Source organism: Drosophila simulans, chromosome 2L (genome assembly GCF_016746395.2).
Source record: "Drosophila simulans strain w501 chromosome 2L, Prin_Dsim_3.1, whole genome shotgun sequence".
NCBI lineage: Eukaryota > Metazoa > Arthropoda > Insecta > Diptera > Drosophilidae > Drosophila > Drosophila simulans.
The window spans coordinates 1,506,786-1,522,052 of NC_052520.2; positions in this window are offsets into that span (position 1 = coordinate 1,506,786).

A 15,267-nucleotide genomic window follows, 5' to 3' on the forward strand; every position below is an offset into this window, starting at 1 on the left:
TGCCTTGAAGAAAAGAGGCCGCCGCCAAGTGCTCATGATAAATGTGATAAGCGATATTAGTTCAAGGGAAAACAATGCGGGGAAAGACATAAATTAGGGCATTCCGCTGGGGATTTATGTGCATAATATATTACACACAAATATTTTATTAGCGCTCCAAGAAGAAAATGTGTTCAAGGTAAATACATTATTGAGTCATCGAGCAAATACACAACATTTCATTTAGCATTTTCAAATATACGAATTATTTTGAATATTGTACGCCAATATGGTAATGCAGCTAAAAATAAAAAGGCAAGGATCCCCGGGCACTGACAGAAAGCCATTGAAACTCAAGCACAACCGGGCCTAATCGAACCCACATCGGCGATAATGATGATGGCTCCATTTCGTTTTAACCACCAATCGAGGCTGTCAGTCTGGGACTGCGATGGAATTGATTTATCTGCGATATGTGTGCCCTGTTAACATATGATGTATGCAAATTGCCAACAATTTGATTTGCCATTCCTTGGCCAGATAAGTATTTCGTCAAGTGGCAGTATGCAAATGTCGGTGGCATCTGAGTCTGCGAGTGTGCTCCAAACTGACAGCGACACTCACAATGGATTCGTGCTCATCTTCTGGCCATTCATTGAATGCAAATGAGTAAATCGGTACACAGCCAGATATGCATACATTGTTTATACGAGAGCTGTCTTTGCACGGCTCCCAAAAATATGACTCACAAGGAGTTTGGCTTCACTCCTTCATTCCGAGGTATGAATTATTTATAAACGCATAATGCATGGCATGTGAAGTGAGGTGAGATGAGGTGACGTTTGAAGGATGCACTGCGAAGCAGCCAGCTGCAAGATCATCATCAAATGCATCAACCCCTCAACGGCGAGCCATCGACGACTTCAAACGAAAACGAAGCGTGTTGCCACTTTAACTGCCATTTAATGCACACAAAACGCAGTTGAATACATGAAAGGCAACTTCCCTCCCATCACCTTGGCCATCACCTCCACTCATTGCATTGACATTTATTGGCCGCATTATTTCAGCGCCGTCAGTCAACACTCAGGGGATCTCAATCGAAGCGAGACTCCATCTCTACTTTTTTCCTTGGGAGTGTCTTCGAATGGGCTAACTTTTCACATCCACCTCGGCTTGGTGTGCCTCCGAGGGTCCTGGAATGCGACATTAGAGACCCATGAGTACCCTAGATACTTCAGATGGCAAATGTGATCAACCTTTGCCTAACGACTCAGTTACTAAGCATGGCCAGCTTGGCTTACATCAGAACATTATATATACATTCATAGAATAATTGCAGTTACTACTGGGTATCCAGCTAGTCGCTTCGAGCTGCTCCCAGCTGAGCTCCAACTTTTTGAAATGATTTTTGCATAAAATCCGACAGCGTGAGGGCGCGGGCTAAGGCCGAGGCAATTTATCAACATGCTGCCTACTACTTGTCTGAAAGTTTTGGTACCTCAGTTTGCACCTTTGTTCCCGCCCGGCTGTAAAACTTTTGCCTTGCCACCGCAGGCGGTTCGAGGATCCCAGTGGGTGGAACTGGAGAGGTGGCGAAGTGGGGGCCATGGGCATCCGGGTTACGGGAGGGCGGAACACGATGCGGCGCTAACGAGGACAAGCGTTTATGTCAAAACCCAATACGTGATGCATTTAGCGCAGTCGAGGCCACTCGCTGTGTGGATTTTACTGCAGCGGAGAGATCGGGTGGGAAAATAGAAGCCACTGGGCAAAAGGAAGGACGGCACAGGATTTGGGCACCCGATACGCCATTCTTGGCCTAATTGGATGGGCAAATGTTAAGCATTCCGTTTGAATAGCAATCTTCGGGGCTTAAAGACTGCAGGACCAAGTCGGGGAAGGAGATTGATGACCAAGTGGTCTGGTTAAATTGCAAATAAATTGGGTTAGCTGACAGGCTAAAGTGACTTTTAATGCAATTTAACTTAAAGCCGCTGGCACTTGTATTTTAATGCAAATTAAAATTATTATATCTATTTTGAATTTTTACCCTTAAGGATTTTCCTATTATAAATTAAATTTAAACTTTTAACAATGCCACCTGGAAAATCGTCTCCTTAAAAAGGAACATGGAAAAATTATAATTGGGGCGCTGATTGTCCGTTGCGAAACGAGCAAACAAATGAAGGAGGACACCGGATTCTCACCTGAACCTGCCCAATTTTCGTCCTTTTCGGACCACCCCAAAAAAGCGGCCTGTGGATCCAGTCCTTCGGCTGGTCACATGTCCTATCGCCATTTATCTTGATTTGAACAAACCTAACGACGTTTAAATGCTTGTTTCAAGCATTTTGCACCATTTGCAGCACTTTGGCTGGCATCACGTTTCCACCGTGCGCCTTTTCCCTTTCTTGCAACAATTTAGCCCCTTTTGGGTTCGTCATCGCTTTGGTTTGGGCCATGTTTATGCTTGAATAATGTTGACAAAATCGGACAGCGGAAGAGGAGGAAACTCTTTCGGGGGGCATGACACTTTTCAGCAGGGAAGCGGGAAACGAAGAGAAATAGCTGCAAAAAGATACAAACCAGTTACACGCCATCGTGGACATGCAACCGAAAGACCCTCCGCCGCCCCCGGGAAACCCACTCCTCACCCTTTTCTGTGGCACCTCGCGAATTCGCAGACAAATTGTCCAGCTGAGCTGCCTTTTGGCCTGGTCCGCCGTTTTCCACTGTCTTGGGTGTGAAAATGTTAGCAAAGTGCCAACAACAATGCCCAGCCTCTGTGTTCCTCTCTCGCTCTGAGGGAGTGAGATGGGGCAATAGATCTAGAGATGGTACTAGTTCGTAGAAACATTAAATTTAGTGTGCTGCAATAGAACTCATCTCCTGCAACGAGATTTATATACATTCGAATTGAAACTATAAGTGTGATAGTTATTTCTTTACCATTGCTGCATGATTTAGTTTGGCGCAGATTTTTCCACCACGCATTTCCTGCCATCTCTAGTTGGCCTGCTGCATTCTGTTTTCCTTTTTGCCGTTGTCTCTGTTTTCCGGCTGATGGCATGGGTAAATGTTTTAGCAAAACGGTAACTCACCGCCGTGTTATGACAAGTGGCTGCGTTCCATGTGGCAGCCATTCCGGGCCATAAACCAAATTGATGATGAAAAACTTGCCGCCGTGTCATGGCCTGTTAAATGTTGGCCATAAAAGTGAAAATTCCTGTCAGCTTGCGGTCGCCGTTTGTTGGCCGAAATCGGAATCGGTGCAGTCTTAAAGTGTTTGGCTTGAATTTGTGTTTACTTATGCTTATTTATGTTTATTCATTTCGACGTTATTGCCGCAATATTGGTTTGCGTTAAGCGCACCTGCGACAAAGTCATAACCATAAAAGGAAGCCTCGATTTATTGGACCAAAACGTGTGTTCCTGCTACATAAAATTATAATAAACAAAATCGTAAAAATCGGTTATAAAATGCTCTTTTGCTTCCTTCAAAGTCCACTTATATATTTCCATAAGATTGAGAGTGTAAGTCCAACTAAGGCCTGCACTTAAGATAAGCTAAGATGCTGTTAAAATAATTTATCTCGGAAAAACCCCTTGATTTCCCAATCTATCAACAGTTTCCTTCATTATTTTTCAAGTTTCGCTTGAACCCTCTAATGAATGATAAAGTGCCACTATATTGGCAACAGGAAAATAAAATCCGAAGTTTCCCCGCCACCGCAAATAATCAAAATCAAGTGCTCCCATGCCACGCGTCGCTTCGCGAATTGCGCTGCTGATTGAAAAAAGTTGTAAATTCTGTAATGGCAAATAAAAAAATAATAAGAGCAGCAGCCACAAAAGGTGTCAGCCAGCGGGGCGAAAGAGACAGCTGGACTGCGGGGGAAAGAGACAGGGGACACGAGCTCCTGAGCGAGTTGGGCAATTGATAAATTTAATGGCGTTACGCATGTCAAACTCGGCAAATCCTTAAAAGTGTCAAATGGCCTGGCCCGAATAAACATCAAAACAAGAAGAAAAATGGCAAAAACCCGACTGGCTAATGAACACAACAAAATCTTGAGGGAACTAATGGATACACAAACATACATATATACTCGTAAGTATGCAAAGTGCCAGGTGACGTTAATAAATTGCTGCAAAAAGCTAGAAAAAACACTTTGATAGATGTGAAAATGTAAACCGGAATTGCATGGAAATCTACACAAAGTCGATCCCAACTTTCTGCTATAATCCTTGAGAACAACTTTTCCCTGCAGATATCATTAATTTTTTTTGCCGTAGACAAAAATGAAATTAATTGATTTTGTTTTTGAGCTAGAAAAGAATTCGCCGAGTCGGCAGGTGAAAACAACAAGATTTGTCGGGGCAACAGGATCATAAATAATATGTGGGAAAATAATCAAAACATTTTAAACTAAAAAGAGAGAAAACCCTTTTGCATCTCTAGCCCAAAATGGGATCCGAATTGCAAATGCTGGTAACGGCAAACACAAGTCCATTATTTCGCTCCACTCCACTTGGCCCAAAAACTTGCTGCCAAAGTCGATAAGATGCTTTCGGAAAACACACTCTTAAGTGATAAGCCCGCTTGACATTCACTTTGCCCCCGACATATGCCTAGTTAAATATTTAGCATTTAAGACCTGATTTGCCTGCCGTCTGTCAGGCCAATTTGATGTCGGCAGGCCGTAAACAAAGTTTATAGCTAAACAATTTCCGGCCACATGAGTTTACATTATTAGCATATTGACGGGCGGCCACAAGGAGAGTAAATCACCGAGCAGGAGCTCCAGGAGCCAGAAGTCGGGCGACTCCCCAAAAAACTGTCTAGTCATAAAAGTTTGGGGGGAAAGCCTGTGCTGGTGGCTGCGGGGGAGTTTCCAAAGTTTGTGCCAGAGCACATTATCATCGCCCGAGAGTCCTTGACAGACATCATTTCGGATCTCAGACGTCAGCATGCCGCCTAATCCTTGAGGGAGCCATATAATGGGGTCTTTGGGGCGGGGAAATGCAGAATGAAATTACGTCACAGCTGAGCAAACACAGCTCTTTAAAGTGGGGACACAACCTGGCGCATCATGCAGCGCACGCAGTGCATCCAGTTGATAAGATCCAGAGAGTCATTAAAGTTTGCCCGGGGCAAACATCAAACGTCGGCCAGTTCGGGGCCTCATTTGCAGCATAAAATGCACAATTTGCTCCGCATTTATTAAAGCAAACATTTCAAGAAGTCGTCATCAACATCATCGTCGGTCCACTTGAGGCAGTGCATCAATCCCGAGGCGGAAGAGCTGCAAATGCAATGCAAATGCGGAGGCAAACATAATCAGATTCGGATTCAGATTCAGATCCAGATTCCGAAGACAGGCACTCGAAAGTTCAAATGCGCTGCGCTGCTGCCGCAAATGCAAATATTTGGATATCAGCGCAATTAAGGCAATTATTAGCATTTTACAAAACATCTGCCGCGTCAACTTCAAAACGCAGGAATAATCCCACACAGAACGTCGACGAGGAAACCTCAGGCAATTGAAAGATTATGCAGATACTGAGTTCTTTTAACGCACCAAAGAGCGGGTTAATGCACAATTTATGGCCATTCTGGCTTTTCAGAGGACGTAAATGTAGTAAAGTGATTGAAATAAAAATTAATGAACAAAATTATTAAAGTTCGTTCTACTTACTTGTGATGTGATACATTAGCAACCGATTCCAAGTTGCTTCTGAACTGATTTAAAATGTTCATACACTTTGCCATTCATATTTAAGGAGTAACTGCCCGTCCCCGAAAATGGCGAGTCCATTGTGCCAATTGTTCCATCCTCTTAGGCACGCTCAAGTGGAGGCCAAGACAATGAAACGCTAATACGGCAATCGATGGCAAATTAATTAATATAATCGCATTGGTCGAGGGGCCATTATAATGCCATGCCAGAGGTCTGGCGACAGGGATCGGGATCGGGATTGGAGTTGGAGTCGGAGTTGAAAGTGGAATTGGGTGTGGATTGCATACAATTTCACGCTCGCCGGACCATAATGGCAACCGCTAATATTTTGCTTCAAATCCTTTAGCAATTAAATTCCAGTAAATTAGAATAGCTTCGCCTAGGCGGAATCGGGGGATTATTAGGCTTAATTTGCATTTCGAATTGTATTTGTTTATGCGATTCACGCAAAGGAAATATCGCAATGGGTGCAAGTGTTATTCTGCATTGGAATGAGCTTTCCAAGCAAAGATATATTTATATAAAACTATTTACCTTTCTATAACTCCATTTAACGTCAATCAAACTCATTTACTGCCAATCCGGTTTGTGCAAATATTTATATTTCATCATCAGGCAGTTCAAGGAAGCCAACTGACAGCAAAACCAGTTATGTATTTCAATAAAATCGGTTTTGGCACAAGCGAAATTCGCCTGATGGAAAATGCAGCACAAAGCATTTTTGGCCAAATCAAAAGTCAATGGCTCGGTGTTTATTAATTGGGAAAAACTCTTTGCCAATCATGATTTACCTGGCGCACACAAACATCCACTGCAAATATTTTTGAATGGTTTAGTGAGCTGTGTGTCACAAACACAATTCCACCCACACACTCGGGATTCAGATTCAGACTAAAATTCCGAATCAGATTCGGACTCGGACTTTGGACTTTGGACGAGCGCTCAATGACGGTTTGGTAAATGGCTCAAATTGATTGAATTTTGCACTTTGGCATTCATGATGGCCAAAATGAAATTTGCATTGGTGGCCAACCAACCGGTGAAGCGGCGGAGCTGCGATTGTGTAAATGTCAAAATGGGAAATTAATGGGCCAAGGAAGTGGTCGGATTCGGTCGAAATGGGAATAACTTGGCCCTCGAAACTTTTTTCATTTGGATTCATTAATGAAAAGTTCGCAACAGCAGCAACAGCAATAGCAGCAGAAAAAGCGAGTAAGAAATTCATTTAATGGATTTTAATTATGCATCAAGGCGTGGCAAGTCGCAAAGTTGGCCACCAACCACCGCCCTGAATATTTGATTGCACTCATTGAGTGCCACTTGCTGCGAAAGTTGTTGCATACTTGGGGGCAAGTTAAACGAAGCAGAAGACACCAGAACTGAGCCACAAATAGAGCTGCAAGATAGATTCCCATTCCCATACCCATTGCCTGGGTTATTTCTTGGCCCTCGGGCAGTCCTCGATTCAATTTGTCCGCATTTCAATTTCCTTTCATTTTACGCTTGAATCTGCCGCATCCAGGAAAATTGCTCCATCAAAGCTCAACCGCAAACAGGCTCACATATGCCCGAGCCCCCACTTCCTCCTTCGATTTGCCTAAGAACATTTTGTGATCTAAAATACACATTTTTTTGGCGGCCATTTCGCAATTCGGAGTTCATTGTACTTGGCTGGACTTGACAAATGAGCATCGCCTCCGGAGTTAGTTATGATAAATTATTGCCAGCTATTTGAGTGTGAGCCAAGTCCTTCGCCAAGCCAAATATTTTCGTCATTTATTTTTGTAGATTTATGCAAGCAAACAGTCAGCAATCTGCAAGATGGCCTAATCTTAATTTGGTTGGGAAGAGTTCTGGGGGACTATTGATTAGAAATTAGTTTTAGTTGGCTGAGATGTTGCTTAAATCAGATAGGAAACAATTTGTGGTAGAGGAAATATTATAAGAACAAATATTTCAAAAATGGTCCGGAACGTATATTTATACTTAAAACCTTCCTTTCATTCACATTTCATTAATCTAACTCAACTCTTTTCATTCTGGCTTTTCCCATGTATTCATCTACATTACCATTTCAGCTTGGCATTTAAGCACTTCGTTTTTTAGCCCTTTTTCCCTGACTTGGCTATTTTTAAAATGAGATTTTGGCGAAACAAATTGCATCTACTTGGGCTGGCGGGAAAAAATCCCAGTAATTAGACAAGTAATTAGTGTGGATTTTTCCAACGAGCTGCAAAGAACAGGCACGAGCAAATAGACCGCCGGAATGGCGAAGATAAATTCGCTTAGTGCAGTTACTTAACCAAAAGTGTCTAGGAAAAATGTAGCCAACATGTGTTGCCCCGCACGTTTTTTACAAAAAATACAAAAAACTGGAAAAGGAATATTCTTGCCATAGTACTCGACACCTCTGCACCTTTCGTGGGGCACACATAATGCTAAAATATTATACCGATATTATGCAAATTTTTATTGTTTTCCAGACGAACCAGACGCGGCGGAAAAGCCAAAGGACGCAGGACGAAGGCTCATGGCTAAAGGGATTTGGTGCGTGATGAAATTAGGATAATTTAATAGATTACGCCCGGCGTTGATTTTTCATGGCACTCACTCGGTTTTTCGGGCTGCGGGATGATGGCACATCATGCATTATACATAATACATAACACATAATACCTGCTATGTGCCGTCTGCGCGTATTGATTGCATTTACCTTCAGCCTGGGCATTGTTGTCTGGCTTTCGGGCCCAAGATCCCCGCTTGGGGATTTCGCCTTAATGTGCCACCCCCGGGTTACTTTGGATTTTCGGGTATTCGTTTTCCGATTTTCCCCATGATTTTTTTAACTTTTCCGTCTCGGATTTTCGCCTTCATTTTGTGGCTTTTGGCAGGCAACTCACGTAGTTTTCAGTCGCATTTCGTCACCTGAACAAAAGCCTCAATGACTGCAGCTCAGATTTTTTTCCCGGCGAGGGGAAGGAAAGTCCTTCAAGTAGCCATTTACGTGCTGGTCGAGTAATGCTTGTTAAATTGTTATTCTATGCTAAGTACATCCAATTGTTCATACTTCGAAGTGGAAGATTTTTGGGGGTTACTTTTTATTGGCTTAGAAAACTGGGAGATGCATAGAGGGATAATCATATACGTCCTGCCTATTTGTGATTTCTTTTTTTATAGCTAGAAAAAAGTTGATACGTTTTTATCTAAGTGCTTTGATGAATCCATAAATGCAGTTTTTGCAGGCCAACCAATTAATATATTTTATTATTTACTCAATAGCCAAACCGACATCAGTTCAATCAGTTGCATAAGTAAGCAAATCCGCATTAAATGCTTTACATTTATTTATCGCCTTTCTCAGCATCTACTAGTATTGTCTTTTTCCAATAGTTATTTTTTAATCTGCCTTACCTGTTGACTTTTTGTCCATTTCGAGCTTTTGGCCAGTGTTTGCCTTTTTTGCACATTTCATTTTCAGTTGGCAGTAAATTGCTGGCATTTCATTTTCGTCCTCGTTGTTGTTACTGTAGCTGTTTGTTAATATTGTGCCTAGTGCGGCCCGATATAAAGTCAATTTATGCAATATAATGAACTGTAAACCGGTAAACTGTCATCACTGTCTCTGCCGTCCTTACATATTGCCATTTAAACGTGGCCAACAGAGGAGGATGGCCATCAAGGGTCTGCGGGCTGCGGGGATTCCCACATGCCGGCATTTTTGTATTTATTGATTTAATATCGGGCTGCTGGTTGCCTGCGGCCAATTTAATCATCATTTGTAGGAAATAATTAAAATTTACAATGCAGACAGGGGCGGACTCGGAGTGCAGGACCCCGGACCCGATCTCCTGTTTGCTATATTTTAATAACCAGGAAAAACAGAGGAGCCAAGAACGCAGGCAGGCGAACAACTCAATGATATTGGGTGGATTGTTGAGTCTTTGGGTACAGTGATCACTAACTAAGAATTTCACACCGATAAATGAACATAAATACACATATATGATAGGTACTTTGCTCAGCTCTCCCCACTTCCTTTAATTTCTTCCTGCCTTCATTAACTTACCGCTAATTTCGTGGAACGGCAATTGTTGGGCTTTGGATTTGGCCACTTTAACTTGAATTATTCTTTTACATTTTCACACTTGCTGCCGCCCATAAATATTGCATGTTGGGAATGGAACGGCAGGAGTAAGACAGTTTTCCCCCTTTGTTTGTTTTGCCTTTATGGCGCATTCAAATATCTAAATACACACTGTTTCTGGTAAGTGCCATTTCAAGCTCATTAGTGGCCATAATTAGCCAGCGCAGTTTATGGCCCACAGACACTGCGCGAAATGCAGACACATCGAGGCGCAGACGAAACTACTTACAGTGCGCACTAAAAATACCCGCCATGTGGATTTCCCTTCGTTCGGCCAGGTCGATCGCTACATGCGCTCCGCAATAATCCCCAACGTAGCACCTAAATCCAAAAACATTTCCACAAAACGGCATTGTGAAATCGATTTCTGTTGTGACACTGACACAGTTCAATTTCACACGGCTTACCTAGCCATTATCTTCTCCACAAATGCCCTATGAGTACCACATGTTCCCCATTGTCAAATGTAATCTCCTCTGCGAAAATAAAGGATCTGCGAGGGAAATGCGTGCTAAACTTCGCACACACTCTCGAACCATAAAATGAAAAGGGCATGTGCTCGCACACAATCAGAAAAAATACACAACAATAACAAACAGACAAGCAGCTGAACTGCGAAGATACTTTTCGGCTACCCTCGCAAATTTCGCTTCTCCTCGTATACCCTGTAATAAGGAGTACCTAACTATCAATCAAAGTCTTTGAGGTACTTCAATTAATTAAAAACTATTGAATTCACTGATCAAAGAATTGGTTAATTGAGTAAGAAACATATTATTCAGTCTTCCATCCACTACCCCTACTTTTGGTAAGGGTATCTGAAAGATGGCTATATAAATGTATCTTTTGCTGAAGGTAACTCGGCGAGAAGGGCGAAGATTCTGGGAGGGTCTCGCCAACTTTACGGCCCCGCGTTTTACAAACTGAAACATGTGTTTATTGTCCGACGGTCTTTGCGGGCTCCCAGAGTCTTTTGGCCTCCTGCGAAAAAATGGCAAATTTTTATTTTCGTTGTCAGCGCGGCGACTGCAACACTTCAAGTGACACTGCAGACACTCTGACACCCTCGCCTTTCCCCTCTTTTCGGCACTTTTAGTTAGCAAGTGTGCGAAATGCTTTTAGTTTGGACTTTTCCCTTGACTGCCGTTTTTGTTGGTTTTTAGCCAGCTTTGTCATTAACAAATGGCAAATTAAATTGCGCTTAAATTTGCCTGTCAAAACGGCAGGGCGAGAAAAAGGTAAAGTTGTTGGCTTAAAATAGAAAGGCTGCAGCCAAAGATTTCAATTTAATATGTGAAGACTTTGGTTTAGTTAGCAGTCTGGTAAGAAAGAAATAAATAACCTATTACATTCGCAATAAAAAACGTTTAAGTAACAATCTTTGAAGTCGCGAACCTTTAAGCTGTTAACTTGGCCGGGACTTAAAGACAAAGCCCTGGAATATCCCAGCTCATTTTCAGCTTGATTGCACCTAACACTGCAGCTGTCCGCAATTAAAAACAGAAGCCGACTTTGTCACTTGAGGTCGTTAATAGGCCTTAAGCTGGTTTAATCTGGGCAGAAGGAAAAGTAAAAGTTGGACGGGAAAGTCCCCTGTCACTCCCTCTCCAATTGGCTTCGTTTGGATCATTGTTTCTCCTGGGAAAAGTCCTGGCAGTCTCGTCCGTTTTTGCGATTTGATTTAGCATTTTCTGCATCGATTTCAGTCAGTTTCGGGAGTCTCCGTGGCACACACCCTTGTCAAAATCTTTGTGACAGGCAAAAGTTTGCGCTTAAAAATAAATCAAAACTTTTCATTCCAGCTTCATTTTGCCACTTCCCAGTCGTCTTCCCCTGAGATAGATGTGCTGATAATTTCTATATATATTTTTTGGCTCTCGTTTCCCTATTTTTGCATATGTCAACTTTTGTCAATGGGCCAAAAGCGAGTTGCTGGCTAAAAGTTTCTATCAGGCCGAGACGAGGCAAACTTTTTGCATCACTGTGGCCTTTGTTCTTGGCTGGGATTTGATAAGGATTTCGCATGAGTTTGGCCAAGTCTGTGGGTTAAGCTTTGATTGTCGCTTATCAGAGGGCGGCAGACGCGTTCCTTTAATCCAGGGAAACATTAAAAATTAATATTTGGGAATTGACAAGGGGAATCCATTTATTAAGCTGCTTTTTAAATTCAAGATATTCTTTATCTTTAACCTTAAGTATTTTTGCTCTTATATGTCACAATTTGCCAACCAAAATATCGCCTCCATTGAACTCGAATTCATCAATGTCGCCTGACTTTTGGATGTCAGCAAACTCTGCAAAATTGATGGCCTGAAAAAGCTTTTAAGCTGCCAATAGCACATGCAAGAACTCCCAAACTTTCGAACCCTTCGGAATCGTTATTTCAATGTAAACAATTCAATTGCATAAATATGCCAAAAGAGAAACACAATAAACTTTATTGGGTGGTGGGGCAAGGAATAAATTCTAACAATTTGATTCAATCAGAGGCGTAACGATATCGAACTCTCGAAATCGAAATGCCTTTGTCACCTTTATAAGAATGGCAATGGCAACTTTGCCGAAAAGTTATTTAAAGCATTTTCCCTTTTCCCAGCCATTTTCCATCCCGGACTTTTCTTCATTGTTTGCTCTAGAAGAAAAATGCGTTTTTCATGCTAATGTCAAACCTTAATAGACGACCACCTCCCACTTTTAGCCTCGGAAAATCCTTGTACGGAGGCGTGGCACTCCCACCTTCGCCAAACATGTGTTCAGAGATTTTCCGGTGGCATTTCCATTTTGGGGATAACCCAGCAGTTGGGGGTCATCGTGGCCTGAGTTATTTCACTCCAGAGAGTTTTCGATTCCGCTGGTTTGGGGTTCTCCAGTTTATTGGGAGGGCGTGTTTTGTGTTATGGGCCCTGCAAATGTAACCAATTTAAAAACTTTTCCCGTCGATGTTAAATTGACCTAAATAGTTGAGAGCGGCGAAGTCCTTATGAAAATTGATCTTAAATAACGTATACTAATGGCAGGCAGGTGACATTTAAGAGTTGATAGACCTCTGTACCCATTTACAATCGAATAGTAGAGCCTGTTTCCTTTGTCCAAACCTGGATCTCGCATTCAGAGCGGCGTCCAATTAATTGAGATTTCTATTCAGTGGTGGCCTTGTTTATCCACAACATTGGCCACTGCACAGGCCTCCAATAATGAAAACAGTACATATAACTTGGCTCTGAAGACGTGGCCCTCGTCTAGGCCACAAACAAGTAAATAAACACATTGGGAAAAGACCTCAAACAACTTGGGAGAAATGCAACAGCTGCTCAGCTCGAACAAAGATCGTTTTGAAATATATTTACCATACATATAAATTGTGACGACGTCTTTTTTACGCCGTATTTACTCTGCTCGTTGACGTGGCATAAAAATATTTATTAACTGACTCGGAACGGAAATGTTGACTTGACCCCGACCGCAGAGCAGGCAAGGATTTGGACTACAGCATGTTTGCACTGGCTTTGAGTTCAGTTCGGGAGCAGTTTGGACAGGACAATTGATGGACAAACATATTAGCAGATATATATGTCTATATATGCTGGGTGCTGTACTGCGTGTGTCGAGGCACAGACACTACAGCAACTACATAGTTCAGTTAACTAAAACACACACCCAACTGCACACACACGACAGTTATTTGCTTTTATGGCAGACTGGCCCCTCTCCCCTTCCTGTCTGCTGAAATCTGGACATGCTGTGTACGTCAGTTGGCTGAACAGTTTATCCTGCATATAAACTTCAACAACATATACAACATGCCCCCCAAAATCCATAGACCATACCCCAGCCCCCATCGTATTGGCCTACAACTATTTCCGCTTACTGCTAAACAAATCCCAGCTAGCAAAACATTTCGGTTCGGGAACAATGGACGCACAACGCTACGTATACGCAATATTGGCAGTTGGCATATTATTGGAGTTTCGTCATTGAATTGACGGATTGAAGGGGATGGATCCATGGGGTTGAGGTGGTTTTCGGGAGTGGGGCTTTGGCGGTGAGCAAATCACCAGCCAAGTCTTTAACCCAGCTTCATTTAATATGTTGACAAGTTGATAAATTGTTTTGCATGAACATATTCCGCCTTTGGGTGAATCGCTTAATTGGACTGAGAATTGAATGAAATGGCATGGAATCCGAGCTGACAATTGGCTTTTGATAGGTTTTGCTATGGAGTGGGCTTGGGAGATTATAACGATTACCAGATAACAATCAGATATTTTTTAGGGAATTTACAAACACGTTACTATTGAATGGGAAAACATGTTTGCCATGCTTTAAAATAAACCATACAGAATGATTTATGACTATAAAAAATATAAATTTAAAATTGACAACTCCATTTCAAGGATGCCTGGGACAAACACTTGTTCGATTCTTCTATGATATTACTTTGAAAGTTGTTGTGGCACACATCTGATTTTGCGGCAAGAGGGTGCAAAGTGATAAAATATAAAAAGCGAGTGGCAAGTGTGGCGAAAAAAGATGTCACCAGCTGACGCAGACATTCTTAATATTTGATGTCGAATCACGCAGCGAGGCGGCAGCTGTGACCCCAAAATACCGTGTTTGGGATAGGAGAGCCCGTGACCCATTCCCTCGATCCTAACAAAACGGCAGACATTAACAATTTAATGCATTTGGCGAAATAAAATGCATAAATTCGTCATGCTAAATTAAACCTGCAAAATGGACTCCACTCAGAGTGGACTTTGTGGTCCTGCATACGAAATCAGTTGCGTATAGTTGATTATAGTAGTGATGGCCAGGACTGGGCTTGATTTTCATGTGATTTACAAGGGTCCTAAATGAAAAGTAGGGGTTTTCGGCAGATGAGATGCCATTGTAAAATGCCAGAAACAATTTAATGCTTCATTGATAACCGCACATATGCGACCCTGTGACTGACAGCCCAGACTTATCTTGGCTTTTCTGTTCTTTTCTTTTCTGTATTTTCCTGCTTTTCACTTTTTGGCCTTCCCCATCCGAAACTTGTCGTCAAACGGAATCGAACGAAATCGAACAGAGGGAAAACGGAAAATATATCGCAACTGTGCGATAAACATATGAAAAATGCACATGCGGTGAGCCAAGTTCAATTCCAGAGGCCAAAAGTTTACGCCACTTAATGGAACTTGACGCAAATTCAATTACAACATGGCTCCTCACACCCGGAAACTTACTCATGTTAGGACGGCGGAAAAACTTGCAAAGAAATTTGCGGAAAAACGTTGGCAGTCAACTTTCACCCCCTAAAACCCCGCACGAAAGGCTCTTTTTTCCACATTTTTGGGAATTACTTTTGCTGCAAGATCTTAAAATTAAATGTGAACTAGGAACAATATTTCATTATCG